Source organism: Pongo abelii, chromosome Y (assembly GCF_028885655.2).
Source record: "Pongo abelii isolate AG06213 chromosome Y, NHGRI_mPonAbe1-v2.0_pri, whole genome shotgun sequence".
Classification (NCBI taxonomy): Eukaryota; Metazoa; Chordata; class Mammalia; order Primates; family Hominidae; genus Pongo; species Pongo abelii.
The window spans coordinates 56,608,357-56,633,476 of NC_072009.2; the positions used below are offsets into that span (position 1 = coordinate 56,608,357).

At 42.0% G+C, this 25,120-nt stretch overlaps 1 long non-coding RNA gene and 1 pseudogene across 1 annotated transcript; both read left to right on the plus strand.

The window, feature by feature from the left end:
• The first annotated feature begins 1,841 nt into the window (after window positions 1–1,841).
• LOC129053336 (testis-specific basic protein Y 2-like) lies at window positions 1,842–21,236 on the plus strand (annotated as a pseudogene).
• Window positions 14,954–16,276, plus strand: LOC129053149 (uncharacterized). Its single transcript, XR_008518239.2, has 3 exons — window positions 14,954–15,067; window positions 15,290–15,337; window positions 16,188–16,276. It is a non-coding gene; the product is annotated as an uncharacterized LOC129053149 (long non-coding RNA).
• Window positions 21,237–25,120: the final 3,884 nt, after the last annotated feature.

The window sequence follows — 25,120 nt, forward strand, 5'->3', positions numbered from 1 at the left end:
TAAGACATGTGTCATATTATAAATCTCATCTGTGGGATTTTCTGACAATGTGATTGTGATATAGATCTTTGCCGAGCACCTGTGTAATTTGACTCTACAGACTTGTTCCAGACTATCTATGGGATTGTGATATCTATCTAGGCCAATCTCGAGGTGATGTGACTCTTGTGCCTGGGCCCTTCTCTCAGTAAGGATTGTGAAATATCACTTGATATAACACGCAGGGGATGTTACATTTTTGTGTGTGCCATGCCCATCATAATTATTATGACATATTTCTGTGTCCAACTATAGGTTATGTAAATCTCCTCTATGGAATGGGCCCTGGACAAAGGAAGGATAGTTACTTATTGCAAGGCCAGGCACACAGGTGAGGGTACTGTTTTTCCAGAAATATGTCCCCATAAAAGGCATTGTGACATATCTCTGGGCCTATCACCTATGTTATATGGCTTTTCTGCTTGGGCACTGCCAACCTAGAGAATGATATATTTCTAGGACAGACTCATAGGTGACGTTACTCTTTGACAGAGCTATGCTTCCCAGAGGTTATTATGACATATCCCTGTGCCTATCACCTCGGTGAGGTGACTCCCAAATTGGGCCCTACAGACATGGAGCATTGTGGCATGAGCAGAGAACATGCATCTAGGTGATGTAACACTTTTACCTGGGTGCTGTCCTTAGTTAGCCTTGTGACATATGTCAGGACCCAGCCCCCAGTGATGTGGCTCTTCTGTCTGGTTTCTGTGCACACATTACACTGTGACATATTCCTACAAAAGCACCTAGTTGATATAATTCTCCTCACCTGCCTGAGCTCTGCCTACTGGGAACATTGGGACATATCTCTGAGTTCACGGCCTAAGTGATGTGACTCTCTATTTCTGCCTGGGCCTCACAATAGGATGATTTTGACACATTGCTGAGCTCAGCTCTCAGGATATATGACTCTTTTCTATTTCCCAAACCATGTCCCCCTTAAAAGGAATTTTGACCTATTACAGGGCCCAAGACCCAGATATTGTTACTTTTCTGCCTGGTTTCTGTAAAAAGAGGAAATTATGGCATATTTCCTATTGCTGTGCCCAGCACCATTATGATGTGACTCTCCTGTCTGTGCTGGAGACACTGAAGTTATATTGACATATCTTGGGTCCGTTATGTATGTATTTTGGCTCTCATAACTTTTCTGGCTTTTTGTCACATTAAATGATGTCATATTGCTGTGTCTAGCACCCAGTTAATTTGACCCAATTTTCTATACCCGGCTTAGAGAAGGCACGGAGTCATGTTGCTTGGCACAGCATCTAACTGGTGTTACCTTTCTGTTTATTATTATTATTATTATTATTATTATTATTATTATTATTATTATATACAAATGGGATTGTGACATGTATCTCGATTCAGTTCATATACATGATGATCATGTTTATACTGGAATTCAGAAAATAGGATATATTATGCCTCTCATCCTTGGATTTAGGGCAACAGGTAAGTCCTGGGTTGCATATCTGTATGAAGCCCAAAGAAGATTACAACACCGACTTATATTGTATAAATTCATTGGTGGTAAAAACTTTCATAACAGGGCCCAGTAAAAAGTTCAGATTTGGACTATTGGTTACACACCCAAGTAAAATTAAATGTTATCACCATCCTACGTACACAATGCTGACTGTGGAATATGGCACAAATTTGGAACTGTGAATTTACATGTGGATCTGTCTGGAGGTGGGATAATAATGGCTCTTCTCCTTTAACCCTACCTATAAATGAGATGCTAACTATCAAACCTGAATTGAGGGCAATATGTAAAATTTTGAATCCATATGAGCATGAAGGTCACTGAGAGCTTTGCAACCCTCATGCAGGTTTTATAAAGCCCTTGGATGTAAAGAGTGTCATACATTGGCCCAGCATACATGTGAGATTGTGACTCTAATATTCAAGCTTAGCTGAAAGTTAAAGGTGTCACCCTAAAAGATGAGGAGAGTGTGTCTTATTACTAGGCCTGGTAACCAAGTGTTGAGAATTTTGGCTTAAATTCTTGCCGATAGGTGCATTGTGAATTATCCTTGGGTCAGAATCCTAATAATGTGAGACTTCTTCTTGGACCCAGCCAACAGGAGATATTATCACATATCTCTGGACCTACCAGCTAGGTGATGTGTCTCTCATGCCAGTGCCCTGCCACAGAGGACACTGGGACATATCTCTATAGTATCTAGGTAATGTGGCTCTCCACTCCTGCCTGGATTCTGGCCACTGAAGAAATTGTGACATACCACTGAGTGCAAAACCTAGGTGATGTGACTCTCTTCTTTGTCTTGGACTCTGCCAATGAGTTTGTCTTGTACTCTGCTAATGAGGAAATAATAATATATTGCTGAGCCCAGCACCTAGGGGTGTGGCAATCCTCTATTTTTCAACCCAGTGTTTAGTTGTCATGATAATATTATCTGAGACTGTATCCAGGTGATATGACTGTTCTGACTGGGTCCTGACTGAAAAGGAAGTTATAATGTATCCCTTGCTCAGCACCGAAATAATGTAACTCTTCTGTCTTGTCTCTGTCCAAAGGTGAAATTGCGATGTATACCTGGATTCAGCTCATATACACAATAATAACTTTCATACCTAGACCTAGCCAGTGGGAGATATTTGACTTTCACAGGCAGTCTTAAGGCCATGAGTAATGTCCTAGATCTCCCACCTGTAATAATTCACAGGAAATTATACTATTCAGGCAAGAGTTTCATAACAGGTACCGGCAACCAGGTTCTATTGTGACTCTTGGATGCATACACAACTGACACGATTTTCATTTTCACACATGTACAGAGCCTACAAATGAGATAGTAAATCTCACACACATAAGCAGTTGAAGCTTGAAATTGTTACTCTCATACATGAATCTGATCCATAGGTGGTTTGGTGATGTTTGAACTATGATTTAGCCAACCTGTGGTACTTTGACTTTCCTACTGGAACACAATCTTCAAGTGGGATTCAGGCTCTTACATATGGATCTTTCCTATTTTTAAGATTGTGACACCTGTACTTCAACCCAACTTATAGGAGGTGTTGACTCTCATACCCAAAGCCAGGACTTGTGTGGGACTGTGAAACTTATTTCTGAACATTTTTGAGTGTGTAATTGAGAAGTATAACTTTGCACAGAATCTGAGTGTTTTGACTCCCCTTTCCAGGCCCAGAACACAGTTGAAATTGTGACTTACGTGCACCAAGCAACTAAGAAATATGTAACATCTTTTTTGGTAATGAAATATAGGGTACTTTTACATATCACTGAGACCAGCACTTGGCTGATGTGAAATCTTGGCCTGAAGCCTGCCTACAGAGAGCACTGTGGTTTTTATTTAAGTTGATTACTTAAGTGATATGACTTCCTTCTACTGTCTTGGCCCTGCACTTCTGGTGGATTGTGACACATAACTAGGTACCACGCCCAGGTGATGTGACTTTTTTGGGGGATGAAGTTTCTGCCAATAGGAAGCTTTGTAACATATTACTTGCCTCAGCAACTAGGTGATGTTTCTTTCCTCTTGCCTGTGCCCTGACTGCCAGAGAGACTGTAACATATTGCTGAACCTAGCACCAAAGTAAGGTTACTCCCCTGCCTTGATCCTACATATAGGGGCCGTTGTGATGTATATTCAGGCCAATTGCCTAAGTGGAGTTTGTCTTCTCTCCTGCCTAAGTTCTGCTCACAGGGGGCATTTTATATATCACTGAAAACAGCATCCAGATGATGTGACTCTTCTATCAGAGTCCTAGCCACAAGGACAATTGAGAAGTTTCACTGGACCAGCATCTACTAAGGTGATCGAACTTTCCTTTTTCTCTCTGCCCACAGGTATATTGTTCCATTTACCTGAGACCAGATAAAGAGCCTAATGATGATGCTTTTCCCCATGGCCAGGACATGTGCCGGATCATTACTCTCATCCCTGCCCCTTTTCACAGGTACTATTGTGACATACGCCTTTGCCCAGCTCCTGAGTGATTTAATAATCCTGCATTGTTATAGCCCACAGATGACATTTGGACCTATACCTTTGCCAAGAACCTTTGTGATTTTACTCTCGTGTCCTAACAGGTTCTCAGAAGTGATCATAACATATCTCTGCAGCCGCTGTCTAGGTTACATGACTCTCCTCTTCTGCATGAACCCTGCTTCCAGTGAAGAGTAGCATTTCTAAGCACTGCACCCAAATGACATGAGTCTCTTGTCTGGGCTTTTTAAAGGGGAGGCTTTGTGATATCTCTCTGGGCCCATCATTTAGGAGATATGACTCTCCTCTACTTCCTGGACACACTCCACAAAGGGCATTATGCCATAGAGCTGAGCTTAGCACCCAAGTTTTGTGACATTTCTGTTAGGGCCCTCTCTACAAAAAAAATTGGAGTATTTCTGGCTTAGGATATAGGTGATGTGGTTTTCTGCCTGTTTAACTACCACAGATGAGATGGTGCCATATATGTAGACACATCTAAAATGCACGATAGATCTAAAATGCATGATAAAAGGACTCCCATATGTGAACCCAGTCAATAGGAAATATTTTGACTCTTATAACTAGGCTTAGGGAGATAAGTGATATCCAGGATCTCCTTCTGGTAAAAAGGTCACAAAAGATTACAACAATCACACGTATTTTATAGCATCCTTTTGTTGTATAGAGAGAATCATAACAGGGCCTAGCACATGGAGAAAATTGGGATTCTCATATGCACATTCAGCTGACAGTAATGGTTTTCACCATTACAGATGATGAAGGCAACTGTCCTACATAAAAGTAGAACATGTGTGATATTGTAAATCTAAGCCCTAGAATTTTATTCCATCATGACTGTGATATAAATCTTTGCCAAGCACCTGTGTGAGTTCACCCTTCAGACTGGTTCCAGCCTACCTATGGGATTTTGATATCTACCTAAGCCAGCCTTGAAGTGATGTCACTCTTTTGCCTGGGCCCTCCACTCAGAATTATAACATCATTGGATCCAGCACACAGGTGACATTACATTCTTGCTTGTGCCATGCTCGCAGACATCATTGTGACATATTACAGTGTCCATCAGTTAGAAGATGTCACTCTCCTCTCTGGAAAGGGCCCTGAACACAGGGAAAATTAGTGACACATTTCTAGGCCAGGCACACAAGTGATAATGCTCTTTTGTCAGGGCTATGCCCAAAAAATGGCATTTGACATATCACAGGACCTATCATGTAGGTGATATGGCTCTTCTGCTTGAAACTTGCCCAGTTGAGTAGTGACATACTGCTAGGCCAGGCACAAAGGTGATGGAACTCTTCTGCCAGGGCCATGCTTTCAAAAATGCTTTGTCATCTATCTCTGGGCCTATCACAAAGGTGATGTGACTTCCTGCTTGGTCCTGCCCACATGAAGTATTGAGATATAAGCATGGAATCTGCACTTAGTTGATGTAACCCTCTTGCCTGGGTCCTTTTTTAGGGGGACTTGTGAATATCTCAGTACAGAGGACCACGCGATGTGGCCCTTCAACTTGGTTTTTGCCCACATATTAAATTGTGACACATAGCTAAAGAAGCATCTAGGTAATATGGCTCTTCTTCTGTCTGAACCCAGCCTACTGGTGATATTGGGCCATATTTCTAAGCCTGTGACCTAAGTGATGTGACTCTTTTTTTGTCTAGGGCTTTACAATGGTAAGATTATGACATATTGATGAGCTCAGAACTTAGGTTATGTGACTCTCGTTTTGTAACTGAACAATGCCCATGAACAGATCTTTTGCCGTATTTCAGGGCCTAGTACCCGGATGAAGTTGCTCTTCTGCCTAGGTTGTGCATAAAGAGGAAATTGTGGCATATCTCTTGGCCTAGAACCCTAATGATGTGACTCTCCTGCTTGTGCCGGGACCACAGAAGGTATTTTGACATATCTTTGGCCCATTTTCTAGGTGTTTTCACTCTTACCACTTTGCTGAGTTTCTTCCATGTGTGGTTGTATTATATTGCTGACTCCAGCCTGCAGTTAATGTGGCCCTCTTTCCTAGGCGCTGCTTACAGAGGGCATCATGACATATTGCTTGACAAAGAACCTAAGTGATGTTAACATTCTGCATAGGTTGCTAACAAATGGGATTATGACAAATACCTTGCTTCAGTCCAAAGGTATGATGATCAAGCTTATGTTGGGATTCAGCCAACAGGAGATATTTTTCCTTTCACCACTGGGTTTAGGTCAAAGTATCAGGTTATTCATTGCATGTTTCTACAAAGCTCACAGTAGTTTACAACACTAACTCATGTAATAAAAACTTCCTGGGTGATACCAAGTATTTCTTAACAGTGCTCAGCAAACTGTTAAGATTATGATTCTTGACTACACACTCATGTGAAAGTAAGTTTTTTACCATCCTACATTTACAAAGCCCATTGTTCAGATCCTGAGTCTAACAAGTGAATACACCACAAAGATGGAATTGTGACTTTCATAAATGAATATGGTCACAGGTGGGATGGCGACTCATTTTTGGAGCCAGCTCTCAGTCATGATAATGATCTCTTCCTTAGCACCAGCCTATAGGAGAGATGCTGACTGTCATACCTGGGTTTACGGCAATATGTATAATCATAATTTTGTAAATGCCTGTAGGCCTCAGAGAGGATTGCAACTCTCATGTATATTGTATAATGTTCTCAGGTATTATAGAGAGTGTCATACAATGGCAAGCACACACATGAGATTGTGACTCTCTTATACACAGATAGCTAACATTTAATGGTGTCAGCCTTAAAGATGAGGAGATTTTGTCATATTTCTTGCACTAGTACCTGGTGTTGAGAACTTTTAGTTTAAATTTCATTCCATTAGGGTGTTGTTACATATTACTGGGTCAGAATCAAAATAATGTGACTCTTCTTCCAGGGCCCTGCAAACAGAGGATATTTTCCCGTATCTCCAGGCCTATTGGCTATGTAATATGTCCCTCCTGCCAGTACCTTGCCCAGGGGAGACACTGTGACACATTGCTAGGTTTAGAGTCTAGGTAATTTGATTCATCCCTCCTGCCTGGATCCTCCTCACTGAAAAAACTGTTATACACCATCAAGTGCAAAGCCTAGGTGATGGAAGTCCCCTTTTTTTCCTGGACTCTGTCAGGAGAGGGAATTATTACATATTGGTGAGCAGAGCACCCACGTGGTGTCATTATCTATTTTTATAAGAAACCTGTCTACACTGTGGATGGTGACATATTACTTGCAGTTGTACCCAGGTGATGTGGCTTTTCAGTCTGGTTTCTGCCCATAGGTAAGATTATGGCATATAACTAGGGCAGCATTTAGGTGATATGACTCTCCCTTTCTGACTGGGCCCTGTTTACTGGGGATACTGGGCTATATCTCTGAGCCCATGAACTGAGGGAAGTGACTCTCTTTTTCTGCTGGGTCTTTACAATGGAGACATTGTGAAATATTGTTCAGCCTAGCAATCAGGTTATTTGATTCACCTCTTTTTTTTTTCTCAAATCACGCCCACAAACAGAAATTTTGGCCTATTGCAGGGCCCAGCACCCAGATAATGTTACGCTTTTACATGGGTCCTGTATGTAGAGAATATTTTAACATACTGCTGGGCCCAGTACCCTGAAAATATAAAACTCATGACTTTGCTGGAGCCAGAAAAGGTATTTTCACAGATCCTGGGCCCATTATGTAGGTGTTTTGGCCCTCATGTTTTTGCTGGGTTTTTTTGTATGTTTGTTTTGTTTTTTGTTTTTTTTCCACATAATGGATTGCTTCATATTGCTGAGTCCAGAACTCAGTTAACATGACTCTAATTCCTATACACTACCTAGAGAGGGCATTGTGCCATGTTGCTTGGCACAGCACTTAAGTGATGTTACCCTCTGGCCTTCTTTTTCTGCCCACAAATAGGACTATGACTTCAGTTCACAGGCATGATGGTCAAATTTATATTGAGATTCAGCCAATAGGAGATATTTTACCTTTCATTGCTAGGCTTCAGGCAATACATAAAATCTGAGTTGCATATTTGTACCAAGCTCACAGAGCTTTACAACGCTAACTCATCATGTATGAACTTCTTTGGTGGTATAGAGAGTTTGCTGATAGGGACCAGTGAAGAGTTCAGTTTGAGATTCTTGATTACACACCCAGGTAAAAGCAAGTGTTGTCATCATTCTACATGTCCAAAGGCCACTGTTAAGAACATGAGTTTTACAATTGAATGCAGTACAAAGTTGGAATTGTGCCCTCAGTATGTAGGTCTGGCCACAGGTGGGATTGTGACTTATTTCTAGATCCAGCTCACAGGCATAAAAATGAGTCTCATTTCTAACCCAGCCTATAGAAGAGATGCCGACTATTACACCTGGGTTTAGGGGAATATGTAAGGTCATGAGTCCATATAAACATGAAGGCCTTAGAGTGGTTTGAAATTCTCATGCATGATGTATAAAGCTTTTGAATATTGATGAGAGTCATGCAACAGCCCAGGATATTAGTGAAATTGTTACTCTCATATACACACCCAGCTCAGAGTTTATAGTGTCACTCTCAAAGACAAGAGGATTTGGCCTATTAATAGGCCTAGTGCTTAGGTGTTGAGACTATTTGGCTTAAATTCCTTTCCTTGGGTGGATTGTGACATATCACTGTGTTAGAATCATAATAATGGGACTCTTCTGTCTGGACCCTGCCAAAAGGGGATACTATCACATATCTATGGGTCTATAAGCTAGATGATTGGTCTCTTCTGACAGTGTCCTGCACCCAGAAGACATTGTGAAATATTGTTTGGCTTAACATCTAGGTAGTGTGACTCTCATCTCCTGCCTGAACCTTGTTCAGCAAACAAATTGTGACATACCGCTGATTGAAAAACCTACATGATGTGACTCTCCTTCACATTCTAGACTCTACCAAGAGAGAGGGTTATTACATGTTGCAGAGTCCAGCACATGCATAGGTGGAGTGACTCTCCTCTCTTTTCTTCCCTTTCTATGGTGGGCTTCGTGGCATATTATTTGAAACTGTAACCAGGTGAAGTGACTCTTCTGACTAGGTCCAGCATTATGCTGTATCACTGGTTCAGTGTCGAGCTGAGTTGACTCCCTTTCCTTGTCCCTGCTTACAGGTGAAATTTTGACCTATACCTGGATTAAGCACGCATGGACAAAAATAACTCTCATACCTGGACCGAGCCAGTAGGAATATTTTGACTCTCATAGCCAGTCTCATGGCCATGGGTAAAGCCCTGTGTTTTTCACTTGTATAAAAGTCATGAAGGATTATAATAATCAGGTATATCATATAAAGCATTAATGGTGCAAAGAGTGTCATAACAGAGACCAGCAACCAGGTAAGAATGTGACTCTTTTAGCTGAAATGATTGTAATTCTCACATATAAGCAGGGTCTAGGAATGAGGTACTAAATCTCACACATTAAAAGCAGTGTATGTTTGAAATAATTACGCACATACAGGGACCTGATCCACAGGTGGTTAACATTTGAACCAGGATTCAGCACACCTGTGGTGCCATGACTCCCCTCCTGGACCACAATGTACAAGGGGGATTGTGGCTCTTATACATGAATCTTGTCCGTTGTTGAGATTTTGACTCCTCCATTTTGACCCAACTTATAGAAAGAATTGACTCACATACACAAAACCAGGACTTGTGTGGGATGTGAAACTTATTTCCAAACATATATGAGAGTGTGATTGGGACAAATCACTTTGTCCAGCAAATGAATAATTTGAGTCATTTTCTGGGCCCAGATCACGGAAGTAATTGTGCCATATGTGGAGCAAGCACCTAAGCAATAGATAACATCCATCGCGGCTCTGCCTTCAAACGGAAATTTTACATATGTCACTGGGACCATCAACCAGATGATGTGAGTTATCTGCCTGAAACCTTTCTACAAAAGGAATTTTGTTATATATCTAGGTCCATCATATAAGTGATGTGACTCCCTTCTACTTCCTTGGCCACGCACTTACAGGGCATTGTGACTAAGAACTGGGTACTGCATTCAGGTGATGTGATTTTTCTTTTTGGGTTCTGCCAACAGGAAGCATTGAACACATCACTTGGCTCAGTACCTAGGTGATGTTTCTTCACTTTTGCCTCGGCTCAGACCTCAGGGAGATTGTGACATATTTCCTGGGACCAACACCTATGTGAGGCCACTCTACGATTTGGTTACTGCACAGGATAGACATTGTGACATACATCTAGGCCAATTGCCTCGGTGAAGTGAGCCTCCTGTCTTGCCAAAGTGCTGCCCAGAGAGAGGGTTTTGATATGTCACTGAAATCCAGGTGATGTGACCCTTCCACCATGTTCCTGCCCACAAGGTGAATTGTGATGTCTTAGTGGCCCAGACCCACATAGGTGATGGGGCTTTCTTGTGTTCTCTCTGGCCACAGGTGATAGTCTGCCATATACCAGAGACCAGAACAAAAGCCTAGTAACAACCCATATGACTGGAGCCTACGAGTTGTGCAGGATGGTGACTCTTAGACTTAAGCCTTTTCACAAGTGTAATTGTGACAAATACCTTTGCTCAACTCCTGAGTGATTTAATAATTCTGCCTAGGTATAGCAAATGAGATTTTGACAGATACATCGGTCAAGCACCTTGGTGATCTGACTGACGTATCTTAAAATGTCCTCAGGGGATATTGTAACATACTTCTGTATCCTTCATCTAGATTACATGACTCTTCTCTCCTGCCTGTACCCTTCTTCTTTTAGTGATTGTAGTATTTATAATCCCTGCATCCAAATGATATGACACTCTTGCATGGGACCTGTCAACAGGAAGCATTTTGACAAAATTTTGGGCCCATCATTTATGTGATATTTCTCTCCTCTCCTGCCTAGACACTGTCCACAAGGGATATGGAGCCACAGAGCTGGACATAGCACATAAGTTATGTGATATTTCTTAGAGAGCCCTGACTACAAAAAGAATATTGGAGTATTTCTGACCCAGCATTTATGTGATAGGGCTGTTAGGCCTCCTTCTTAACCACAGAGTGAATTGTAACATATACCTATGCATGGCTCACAGCCATGATAATGACTCTCATATGTAGACTCAGACAATAGAGGATATTTTGCATCTTGTAACTCACTTTAGGGACATGCGTGATGTCCTGGATCTCCTTCTTGTACAAAGGTCACAAAATATTACAGCAGTCATACATATTTTACAAAGTCTTTGGGTTATACACACAAAGTCAAAGCAGGGCTCAGCACACAGATGAAATCGTGAGTCTTGTTTGCACACCCAGTTAAAGCTGAAAGTAAGAACTCATTATCTCACATGCATAAAGGTAACTGTCACACATGAAACCCGGCATGTATGGTAAGATGGTAAATCTCATCTTTCGAATTTTCTGACAGTGTGAGTATGATATAAATTTTCACCAAGCACTTGTGTAATTTGATGCTCTGGACTTGTTCCAGCTCATAGGTGGGGTCATGAAATCTACCTAAGCCAACCTCAAGTTGACATGACTTTCCTGCCTTGTTCTATCTCTCAGTAAAGATTGTGACATATCACTGGATCTAGCTCCCAGGTAATGTTACATCCTTACTTGCACACTACCCACAAAAATTTTTGTGACATATTTCTGTGTTTACCTTATAGTTGATGTGAGTCTCCTCTCTGGAATGGGCACTGCACAACAGAATGATAGTGACATAATGCAAGGACTGGTGCACAGGCAAGGGTCCTCCTTATCCTGTGGATGCCTGGAGGTGGGCAATGTGACATATCTCTGGGTCTATCGCCTACATTATGTGGCTCTCCTGCTAGGGTCCTTCCAACCTTGAAAGTGACACTCTTCTAGGCCAGGCACACAGGCGATGGTACCCTTTTCCAGGGCTATGCTTCACACAGCACCTTAGACATATCTCTGGGCCTGTCACCTAAATGAAGTGACTCTCTCCCTGGGTCCTAACCAGATGAAGCATTGCATCATAAGCAGAGAACCTTCACCTAGTATGATGTATCTCTCTTGGCTAGGTGCTGTGTTAAGAGCAATTTTTGACATATCACAGGACCCAGCACCCAAGTGATGTGGCTCTTCTGCATAGTTTCTGTCCACATGTTAAATTGTGACATATTTTGATGGAAGCACATAGGTGATATGGCTGTCCTCATCTGCCTGAGCTCTGCCTGGTTGGAATATTAGGACATATCTCTGAGACCATGACCTAAGTGATGTGACTCTCTTTTTCTTCCTGGCCCTTCATAATAGGAGGATTTTGTCAAGTCGCTGAGCCCAGGACTCAGGATATGTGACTCTCCTATTTCTCCTTATCCCTGCCTAGAAAAAAGAAATTTGACACATATTACTGCCCAGCCTGCAGATCATGTTACTCTTCTGCATGGGATCTGCATAAAGAGATAATTATGGCATATTGCATATTGCTGGGCCCAGCACCCTTAAGATGTGATACTCCTGCCTGTGCTGCTGATACCGAATGTATTTTGGCATATATTTGGCCCATTATGTAGGTGTTTTGGCTCTCATAACTGGGCTGGGTTTTTTACACATATGAAATTGTGTCATATTTCTGGGTCCAGCACCCAGTTAATGTGACCCAATTTCCTACACCCTGCATACAGAAGACATTGTGACATATTGCCGGGCACAGCATCCGAGTGATGTTACACTTCTGCACAGTGTTTTGCCCACATACGTGATTATAACATATACCCAGTTTAAGTTCACAGCCATGATGATCAAACTTATATTTGGATTCAGCCAATAGAAAACATTTGCCTTTCATTGTTAGGCTTGGGGCAATAGATAGGGTCCTGTGTTGCATATCTGTACCAAGATCACAGAAACTTACACAACTAACTTACATTTTATAAACTCTTTTGAGGTAGAAATTTTCATAGCAGGGGCCAGCAAAAAGTTCAAATTGGGACTCTCGATTACACACCCAGGTGGAATTAAAAGTTGCCACCATCCCACATTTACAAAGCCCACAGTTGAGTCTTATACCTAAGCCTTTCCACAAGTGTAATTGTGACATATATTGTAGTTCAGTTCCTGAGTGATTTAATAATTCTGCCTAGATATAGCCTACAAAAGAAAGTTTGACAAATATCTGCACCAAGCACCTTGGTGATTTGACTGCTATCTAAAAAGTGTCCTCAGGCAAAATAGCCACATATTTCTGGACCCATTATTTAGGGTATATGACTCTCCTCTTTGACCCGTACCCTGCTTCCTATAGTAATTGTAGCTTTTCTAAACACTGCATTCAAATGACATGACTCTCTTTTTTGGAGAAACTCTCCTGTTGAGAGGCATTTTGACACATGCTTGAGCCCAGCTTTTAGGTCAGATGACTTTCCTCTCCTGACTAGACACAGCCCAAAATGAACATTGTGTAACAGAGTTGGATTTAGCACACAAGTTATGTGATATTTTGGACAGGACTCTTCCTGCAAAAAGAATACTGGAATATTTCTGGGCCAGCATTTAGGTGATGTGGCTGTTAGGCCTGATTCATAACCACAGAGCAAATTGTAACAAATACCTAGGGAGGGCTAGCAGGAATAATAATGACTCTTATATGTGAACTCATCCAATAGAGGATATTTTTACTCTTAAAATTCAGTTTAGGGACATGCATGATGTCCTGAATCACTTTCTTGTACAAACATCACAAAAGATTACAACACTCACACATATTTTACAGAGCGTTTGGTTTATACAGAAAGAGTCAAAGCAGGGTTCAACTCAGATGACATTGTGCATCTTGTATGCACATCCAACTGTCAGTAAGGACTGTCATCATCTCTCATGGATGAAGGCAACTGTCACACATGGAAGCAGGACATGCATGGTTTTGTAAATCACATCTTTTGAATTTTCTGACAGTGTGATTGTGATATAAATCTTTGCCAAGCATCAGTGTAATTTGACCCTCCAGGCCTGTTCCAGCCCATCTACGGGATTGTGCTATCTACCTAGGCCAACCTCGAGGATATGTGACTCTCCTGCCTGGGCCCTTCTCTCAGTAAGTATTGCACATATCACTAGATCTAGCATCCAGTTGATGTTCACCTTCTTGTCTCTGCCATGCCAAATGAAATTATTGTGAACATATTTTTGCGTGCACCTCATAGGTGATGAAACTCTAATCTCTGGAATGGGCCCTGCATAAAGGAAGGATGGTGACATATTGTGAAGCCAGGCATACAGCTGTGGGTACTTTCTGCCAGTGCCATGCCCAAAGTAGGGCATTGTGACATATCTCTGCACCTGTCACCTAGGTTAAGCGGCTCTCCTGCTTGGGCCCTGACAACCTGGAAAATGACATATTTCTAGGCCAGACACACAGGTGATGATACTCCTTTGCCAAGACTATGCTTCACAGAGGACTTTGTGACCTATCTCTTGGGCTAATAAACTAGTTGATGGGACTGAATGCTTTGGCCTCACACACATAGAGCATTGTGACATGAAAGTGAAACCTGCCCCAAGGTGATGTAACCCTTTCACCTTGGTTCTGAACAAATGGGGACTTGCAGCATACCTTAGGACCCAGCACCCAGGTTATATGGCTCTTCTGCCTGGTTTCTGCCCATGTGTTAGATTGAGACATATACCTAAAGAAGCACCAATGAGAAACTGCTCTCCTCTTCTGCCTGAGTTCTGCCTACTGGGGACATTGGGACACGTTTCTAAGCCCATGACCTAAGTGACATGACTGTCTTCCCCTGCCTCAGCCTTTAAAATGCTGAAATTGTGATGTATTTCTGAGACCAGGATTTAGGTTATGTGACTATTGCCTTTTTTCTGAATCATGCCCACCAAGGGAAAGTTTCACCTACTGCACTCAGAAAGGATGTTACTCTTCTGCTACAGTCCTGAATAGTGAGGGAGTGATTGCATAATGGTAGGTCCAGCACTCTAATGACGCTTCAGTCCTGCCGGCGCCAGAGCCACAGAGAGTATTTTGACATATCTTCAGCCAAATGTGTAAGTGTTTTGGCTTTCATCCGTTTGTTGAGTTTATTATTTTTTTACAAGTAAAATTGTGTCATGTTGCTAGGTCCAACATCCAGATAATGTGACCCCACTTTCTGTATTCTGCCTAGAGATGGCACTATGACATGCTGTGTGCTACAGCACCTAAGTGATGTTACTCTTTTTTGTAATTTTTTGCTCACTAATGGGATTATAAAATATACCTTGTTTCAGTTTACAGGTATGATGGTGAAACTTACATTGTGATTCAGCAAATAGAAGGTATTTTGCCTCTCATTCCAAGGCTTAGGGCAATAGGTAAAATCCTGGGTTGCCTATTTGTACAAAGCTCACAGAACAATAATTAATATTGTATAAACTCCTTGGGTGGTACGGAGAGTTTCCTAAAAAGGCCCAGCAAAAAGTTAAGATTGTGATTCTCAATTACACACACAATTGAAAGTAAAACTTGTCACCACCCCTCATTTAGAAAGCCCATTGCTGAGATACTGAGTCTAACAAGTAAAACAGTACAAAGATGGAATTGTGACTCTCTTTTGTGGATTTTGCCACAGGTGCAACCGTCACTCATTTTTAGACCCAGCTCACAGGCATAAAAATAAGTCTCATTCCTGAACTTAACATAAATGGGAGATGTTGACTGTCATATCTGAGTTTAAGGCAACATATAATATTCAGAGTCAAAATGAGCATGTGCACCTCAGAGTAGTTTGTGAGTCTCATGCATGTTGTATAAAATTCCCAGCTGTTCTAGAGGATGTCACACAATGGCCCAGCACATATGTGACAATGTGACTTACATACATAGGAGTTAGCAGTTAAAGGTGTCACCCTAAAAGATGAGGAGATATTGTCATATCACTGGGCCTAGTACCCAGCAGTAAAAACTGCTTTAATTGTTTCCCATGTGTGCGTTGTGATGTATCGTTGGGTCAGAATCATAATAATGTGACTCTTTACTACTTGATCCTGCCAAGTAGGGATATTATCACATATATCTGAGCCTATTTCTTGGGTGACTTGTCTATTTTGCTTGGGCTCTTTCACCAAAGAACATTGTGACATCATTGGGGATATCATCTAGGAAATGTGACTCTTCTCTCCTTCCTAGGTCCTGCCCACTAAAAGAATTGTGACATAACGCTGACTGCAAAAACTGGGTAATGCAACTCTCCTCTTTATTCTGGAGTCTGCCAAAACAGGGGATTATTACATATTGCTGAGCCCAGCACCTAGATGATGTGAGTCTTCTCTGTTTCTCTAAGATTATAATGTATCCTGAGCTCACCATCCAGGTGATGAGACTCTCCTGCCATCTTTCTGCCCACAGGTAAAATTTTATCATATACCCAGCTTCAGATACCATGCAATAATATAACTATCATACCCGGACCCAAAAAGGAGAGATATTTTGATTCTCAGAGCCATTCTTATGGCCATAAGCAAAGTAATTGTTCTCATAGTGGTATAAAGTTCACACAGTATTATGACACTCCAGCATATCGTATAAAATGTGAGTAGTATGATGAGTGTTACAACAGGGAACAGCAACCCAATGCTATTGTGATTATTGGATCCACACCCAACTGACACGACTGTCATTCTCTCACAAGAACAGAACCTGCAAATAAAGTACTAAATCTCGCCAAAAGAGCAGTAAAAGATTGAAATTGTTCATCTCATATGTGGGTCTGACTCACAGGTGGTTTGGGGATGCATGGTTCAGCACACCTGTGAGGCTGGGACTGTCCCCCTGGAACACAGACATCAAGTGGGATGGCCATCTTCTACATGGATTATGCCCATTGTTTAGATTGTGTCTCCTCTGCTTCGACCCAACTCACAGGAGGTGTTTACTTATGTAAATAAAGCCAGGACTTGTGTGGGACTGTGAAACTTACTTCTGGTGTGTGATTGGGACTTAAAAGTTAGCCCAGCTCCTGAGTAATTTGACTCTCCTTTTCAGGCCATAACCCAAGATGAAATTGTGACATACGTGGACCAAAAACCTAAGCAAAGGTGACTGGGCCTGCCTACAAATGGCACTTTTATGTATCACTGGGACGAGCACCCAGGAGATGTGTATTATTTGCTTGATTCCAGCCTATATAAAGCATTGTGGCTTTTATCTAGGTCCATCACGTAAGTGATGTGACTCACTTCTACTGCCTTTCCCCTGTAATTATGGTGCATTGTGACACATAACTGGATACTATACCCAGAAATCATGACACTCCATTCTGGGTTCTAAAAACAGAAAGCTTTGTAATGTATCACTTGGCTTAGCACCTAGGTGATGTTTCTACTCTCCTACCTCACCCTGACCACAGGGGAGATTGTGACATATTGATAAACCCACCTCCTCCAAGGTGAGGTCATTTTCATACTTTGGTTTTGCACCTAGTGGCCATTGTGACATATATCTAGGCCAACTGCCTAGATACAGGTAAAGTGATTCTCCTCACCTTCTTAAGCCCGGTCCGACAGAAGAAATTTTGATATATCACTAAAACCAGCTTCCAGGGGATGTGCCTCTTCTTCCAGGGTCCTGGCCACAAGAAAGATTGTGACATCTCACTGGACCAGCACCCTCACAAGTGATGCGACATTTCAGCTTGCCCTCTGTCTGTAGATGATATCATGCCATATACTTGAGAGCAAATGAGAGGACTAATCATGACTCTTAAACCTGAAGCCAGGTCACATCCAAGATGGTGACTCCCATTCCTGAAACTTTCCACCAGTGTTATCGTGACATATTCTATTTCCCATCTCTTGAGTGACTTAATCATCTTGCCTAAATGTTGCCCACAAATGAGATTTGGACACATTGCTCAGCTGAGCACCTTGGCAATTTGACTCTCCTGTCTTAAGAATATCCTCAGGAAGGATTGTCGCATGGTTTTGGACCCATCATCTAGTTTTCTTACTCTCCTCTGCTGTCTGAACCCTCCTTCCACTGAGGATTATAGCATTTCTAATCATGCCATCCAAATTGTATGAATCTATTTCCTGGTCCCTTCAACATGAGACATTGTGACATATCTCTGGGCCTAGCATTTAGGTGATATGAATCTCTTCTTCTGTCTGGACACTGCCCACAAGGGGCATTGTGCCATATATCTGGTTGTAACCCCCAGTTTATGCAACTCTACTGCCAGGAATATGCCTACAAGGAGAATATTGGAACATTTCTGGCTCAGCATTTAGTGTACTTGGCTGTCATGCCTATTTCATAATCCACAAAGTAAATTGTTACATATACCTAGGCACAACTTACAGGCATGATAATGACTCTCATATGTGGACCTGATAAATAGGGTTACTTCTGAGTCTCATAACTTGCTTCAGAAACAGGAGTGATTAAATCACTTTCTCCTAAAAAAGAAGACAAGGAAGATTATAACAGCCTCAGATGTTTCATAAAGGCCTTGGCCCATACAGAGAGTTTTATAACGGAACCCAAGAGAAAGGTTAAACTGTGAGTCTTATGTGTGCACTCAGCTGACAGCAAGTACTGTCACCATCTCACATATATGACGCCAACTGCCAATCATGAAAACAAGACATGTGTGGTATTATAAATCTCATTCTCAGAATTTTCTGCCAGTGTGAGTGATATAAATCTTCACCAAGCACCTGCGTGATTTTATTCTCCAGATTTGTTCCAGTCCACATATGTTATTGTGATATCAACCCGGGCCAACCTTTAGGTGATGTGAAGCTCCTGCCTCGACCCTGCTGTCATTAAGAATCATGACATATCACTAGATCCCGCACCCAGGTCATGTTACATTTTTGTCTGAGTGGGTGATAGTGACATAGGGCTTAGCCAGGCACAGAGGTGACAGGACATTTTGCTAGTACCATGTCCTAAAGAGGGCATTGTGACAAATCTCTTGGCCTATCACCTAGGAGATGTTGTGCTCCTGCTTGGGTACTGCTTACCTGGATAACAACATAATGCACAGAGGTGATGGTACTTTCTTGCTAAGGCCATGTCCTAAAGAAGGCATTGTAACAAATCTGTGGGCCTATCAGCTAGATGATGTTGCTCTCCTGCTTGGGTCCTGCTTACCTGTATAGTGGACATATTGCTAGGCTGCGCACATGGGTGATGGTACTCTTTCACCAGGGCCATGACTCAAGGAGGACAGTGTGACATATCTCTGGGCCAATCCCCTAGGTGATGTGACTCCCTGCTTGTGCCCTGCCCACATTGAGCATTGTGATATTTTTTGTACTTATTTTTTGTAACTCTGTTGCCTGTGTCCTGTCTTAAGGAAGTCTTGTGACATATCTTAGGACCCAGCATCAAGGCGATGTGACTCTTCTCCCTGGCTTCACCTCACATGTTAGATTGTGTCACATACCTAGTAAGCACCTAGGTGATATGACTCTTCTCTTCTGCATGAGTCCTGCCTACTTGGGACATTGGGCCATATATCTGAGCCTGTGTCTTAAGTGATGTGAATCTTTTTTTCTGCAAGAGCCTTTAGAATGGGGTGATGTGACATATTGCTCAGCCCAATACTTAGGTAAGATGACTCGTTTTTTCCTGAACTATGCCCATGAAAAGGAGCTTTGATGTATCGCTGGTCCCAGCATGAAGATGACGTTTCTTTTCTTACTAGGTCCAGCATAAAGAGAAAATTGTGGCATACTGCTGGAACCCCCACCCTGATGATGTAACTCTTTTGCCTGTTCCAGAATAACAAAGGATTTTTTACATACCATGGGCCTATTCTGTAGGTAATCTTGTTCTCATCATTAGTATGCATTTCTTTTTCCTATATTTTCTACATTTGGGTTTGTGTCTTATTGCTGAGTCCAGCACCCAGTTATCATAACCCCAATTTCTAGACCCTGCATTGAGAGGGCATTGTGACATATTGCTTGACACTGCACCTAAGTATGCTACCTTTCTGCAAAAATTTTTTTCTACAAATGGTATGAAATTTCCATTGCTTCATTTCAGATGCATTATGATCGAACTGAAATTGAAATTTCACCAATATTAGATGTTTTGCCTTTCATGGCTACACTTAGAAAAATAGGTAAGGTTATGAGTTGCAAATTTGTACAAAGTTCACAGAAGCTTACAACAGTAACACATAATCTATAAGCTCCTTGGTTGGTACACAGAGTTTTATAACATGGCTCAGCAAAAGTTAAGGTTTTGACTCTTGATTACACATGCAGGTAAGAGAAAAATTTGTCAACATCCCACATTTAAAAAGCCCACTGTTGAAGTCCTGAGTCTAACAAGTAAATAAAGTACAAAGATGGAATTGTGACTTTCATATATGGATCTTGCTACAGGTGAAATCGTAACTCACTTCTGGACCCACATCAGGGGCATAATAATGTGTCTTCTGTCTGAACCTAGCCTATAAAGAGGGATGTTGCCTATCATAACTGAGTTTAAAGCAGTATGTAAGATTGTGAGTCAATAGGAGCATGTAGGCCTCAGAATGGATTGCAACTCTCATGCCTGTTGCTTAAAGCCTTGGTATGTTGTAGAGTGTGTCATGGGATCACCCAGAATACACATGAGATTGTGACTCTTATATACTCACCAAACAAACAGTCAAAGTTGTCACCCTAATAGATGAAGAGATTGTGCCATATCACTAGGCCTAGTACCTCTAGGTGTTGAGAATTTTAGGCTTAAATTCTTTTCCATGGTTGCATTGTAAAACATCCCTGGGTTAGAATCATAATACTTTAACCCTCTGCTTGGACCCTGACAACAGTGGATATTATCACATGTCTTTAGGCCTATCAGCTAAGTGGTGTGTCTCTCCTGCCAGTGCCCTGCCCACAAAGGACACTGTGACGTATCACTAGATAAAGCATCTAGGTAATACAAATCTACTCTCCTGCAGAATCCTGCCCACTGAAGAAATTGTGACGTACCACTGAGTGAAAAACCTAGGTGATGTGACTCTCCTCTTTGTCCTGGACTCTGCCAAGAGAGTCCCAGAAGATGTGCTGAGCCCAGTCCCAAGAGACATTGACTATCCACTTTTTTTAAACCCTGTATTCAGTAGGCATGATGACAAATTACTTGAGACTGTACCCAGGTGATATGACTCTTCTGACTGGGTCCTGCCTACAGTGCAGATTAATATGTATCCCTGGATCAGAATCCAGATGATGAGACTCTTCTTCTGTCTTGTCTCTGTCCAAAGGGGAAATTGGGACATATACTTGGATTCAGCTCATATGCACAATAATAACTCTATGGTCATGGGTAAAGTTCTCTATCACCCACCTGTAAGAATACACAGAAAATTATCCCACTCAGGCGTATCATATAAAGCCTGAGTGGTACAAAGGGTGTCATAACAGGCACCCGAAAGCAGGTGGTATTGTGACTCTTGGATGCACACCAAGCTGACACAATTGTTATTCTCACCCATGAACAGAGCCTACCAATGCAGTGCTAAATCTCACACACATAAGCCATTGACTCTTGAAACGATTACACTTGTACATGAATCTGATCCACAGGTGTTTCATGATGTTTGAACTAAGATTAAGCAGAACTGTGGTGCTGTGTCTCTCTTATTAGAACACAGTCTTCAAGCGGGATTGGGGCTCTTACACATGGATCTTCCCATTGCTGAGATTGTGACTCCTGTACTATGACCCAACTCATAGAATGTGTTGATTCTCATACCCAAAGCTAGGACCTGAGTGGACTGAAAATTATTTCTGAACCTTCTTGAAAGTGTGATTAGGTCATGTAACTCTGCCCAGCACGTGGGTAATTTGATGCACATTTCTAGGCCCAGACCACAGATGAAATTTTGCCATATGCGCAACAAGCCCCTAATCAATATATAACACCATCCTTGTCTCTGCTTACAAAGGGCACTTTTATATATCACTGGGACCATCACCCACGTGATGTGATTTACCTGCCTGAAAACTGCCTAAAAAGAGAATTGTGTCTTATATTTAGGTCCATCACGTAAGTGATGTGACTCCCTTCTACTGTCTTGGCCCTGCAGTTACAGAGCATTGTGACACATCACAGGCTACTGCACCCAGGAGATGAGATTTTTTGGGGGGGTTCTGCCAACATAGTAACATATCACTTGGCTCAGCACTGAGGTGATGTTTCTTCACTTTTCATTGTGTCCTGACCACAGGGAGCTTGGGACATGTTCCTGGGCACAGCACCAAGGTGAGCTCACTCTTTAGCCTTGTTACTGCAGTTAATGGTCATTGTGACATAATCCAGGCCAATTTCCTAGATGAATTGAGTCTTCTCTCATGCCAAAGTCCTTCCCACAGAGGGTTTTTTTAATATATCACTGAAACCAACATCCAAGTGATCTGACACTTCTGCAAGGGTTTTGTCCACCAGGTGGATTGCAACATCTCACTGGACCTGCACCCATGTAGGTGATGTGAGTTTCTTGCCTTCTTTCTGGCCACAGGTGATATTGTGTCATATACCTGAGACCAAAACAAAAGCCTAACAGCAACCCATATGTTTGGAGCCAGGACATGTGCAGGATGGTGACTCTAATTCTTAAATCTTTCCACAAGTGAAATTGTGAAACATACCTTTGCCCAGCTCCAGAGAGATTTAATAATTCTCCCTAGGTATAGCCCACAAATGAAATTTTGACAAATACCTGGCCAAGTAACTTGATGATTTTACTGTGCTATTTTAACAGTGGCCTCAGGAGGGATTGTATCATATTTCTGAACACATCATCTAGGTTACATGATTCTCCTCTCCTGCCTGTACCCTGCTTAATTTGGTAATTGTAGCATTTCTAAACACTGCATCTAAATGATATGACTCTCTTTCCTGGGTCCTGTCAACAGGAGGCATTTTGACATATTTTGGGACCTGTTATTTAGGTGATATTACTCTCCACTTCTTCCTGGACACTGCCCACAAGGGACACTGTGCCACAGAGCTGGACCCAGAACACAAGTCCTGTGGCATTTCTGACAGGACTCTGTCTACAAAGATAATATTGAAATATTTCAGGCCCAGAATTTAGGTGATGAGGCTGTTCTGCCTGCTTCATAACCACTCATGGAATTGTAACATATACCTAGACAAGACGCACAGGAAAGATGATGACTCTTAGGTGTGAACTCAGCAAATATACAATATTTAGGCTCTTATAATTAGGTGTAGGGACACATGTGATATTATGGATCACATTCTTGTACAAAGGTCACAAAAGATTACAACATTCACACATACTTTATGATGTCTTTGGGTTATACAAGTAGAACCAATGTAGCACTCAGCACACAGATGAAATTGTGAGTCTTGTATGCAAACCCAGCTGACAGAAATAACTGTCATCATCTCACATGGTTGCAGCCAACTGTCACACATAAAAACAGGACATGTGTGGTATCATAAATCTCACCTTTGACGTTTTCTGAAAGTGTGATTGTGATATATGTATTTGCCAAGCACCTGTGTGGTTTGACTTTCCAGAATGGTCCCAGTTTACATACGAAATTGTGACATCTGCCTGGGTCAACCCCGAGGGGATATAACTCTCATGCCTAGGCTCTTCTCTCAGTAAGTGTTGTGACAGATCACTGGATCTAGCAGCCAGGTGATCTTACATTCTTGCCTGTGCCATGTCCACAAAAATTACAGTGAAATAATCCGGTGTCCACCTCATAGGTGATGTAACTCTCATCTTTGGAATGGGCCCTGCCCAAAGGAAGGATAGTGACATATCGCAATGCCAATCACACAGGTGAGGGTATACTTTTGCCAGAGCCATGCTGAAAGTAGGGCATTGTCACATACCTCTAGGCCTCTCACCTAAGTTATGTGGCTCTCTGGTTTGGGCCCTGCCGACCTGGAGAGTGACATATTTCTACGCCAGGCACACAGGTGAGGGCACTCTTTCGCCAGGGCTATGCTTCATAGAGTACATTGTGATATGTCTCTTCAGCTATCACCTGGTTGAATTGACTCCCTCTCTGGGATCTACTCACATGGAGCATTGTGGAACAAGCAGAGAATTTGCACCTCGTTTATGTAACTCCTTTTGCTGGATGATATCCTAAGACAGCCTTGTGACATATCTCAGGACCCAGCACCAAACAGATGTGGCTCCTCTACCTTGTTTCTGCTTACATGTTACATTCTGCATATTTGAAGGAAAGCCCCAAGGTGATAAGACTTTCCTCATCTCAATGAGCCCTGCCTGCTGGAAACATTTGGACATATTTCTGAGCCCATGATCTAAAAATGTGACTCTATTTTTCTGCCTGGGGCTTCACTTAAGAGGATTTTGGCACATTGCTGATCCCAACACTCAGAATATGTGACTCTCCTCTTCTTCCTGAACCATGCCCACAAAAAAAAGAATTTGGACCTATTGCAGGGCCCGGCATCCCAATGATGTTACTCATCTGCCTGGGTTTTGCAGAAAGAAGAAATTATGGCATATTGCATATTGATAAGCCCAGCATCCTTATGATGTGACTCTCCAGCCCAACATCCTTATGATGTTGGAGCCACTGAAGGTATTTTGACATATCTTCAGCCCATAATGTAGATGTTTTGGCTCTCCTAACTTGGCTGGGTATTTTCCACATGTGAGATGTTGTCATCTTGCCGGCTCCAGCATCCAGTTATTGAGACCTAATATCCTATACCCTGCCTAGAGAAGGAATTTTGACATATTGCCTGGCACACCATATAGGTGATGTTTCCGCCTGCATACTTATTCGGCCACATATGGGATTATGACATATATCTTGCTTTAGTTCATAGGCATGATGATCAAACTTATTTTGGGATTCAGCCAATAGGAGACATTTTACCTCTCATCATTAGGCTTAGGGCAACAGGTAAGTTCCTGGGTTACATATTTCTACCAAGGTCACAGAAACTTACAACACTGAGTTATATTTTTTCAAACTCTTTGGTAGTAGAATGTTTCATAACAGGGCCCAGCAAAAAGTTCAGATAGAGACTCATGGTTACACACCCAGGTGAAATCAAAAGTTGTCATCATCCAACATTTACAATGACTA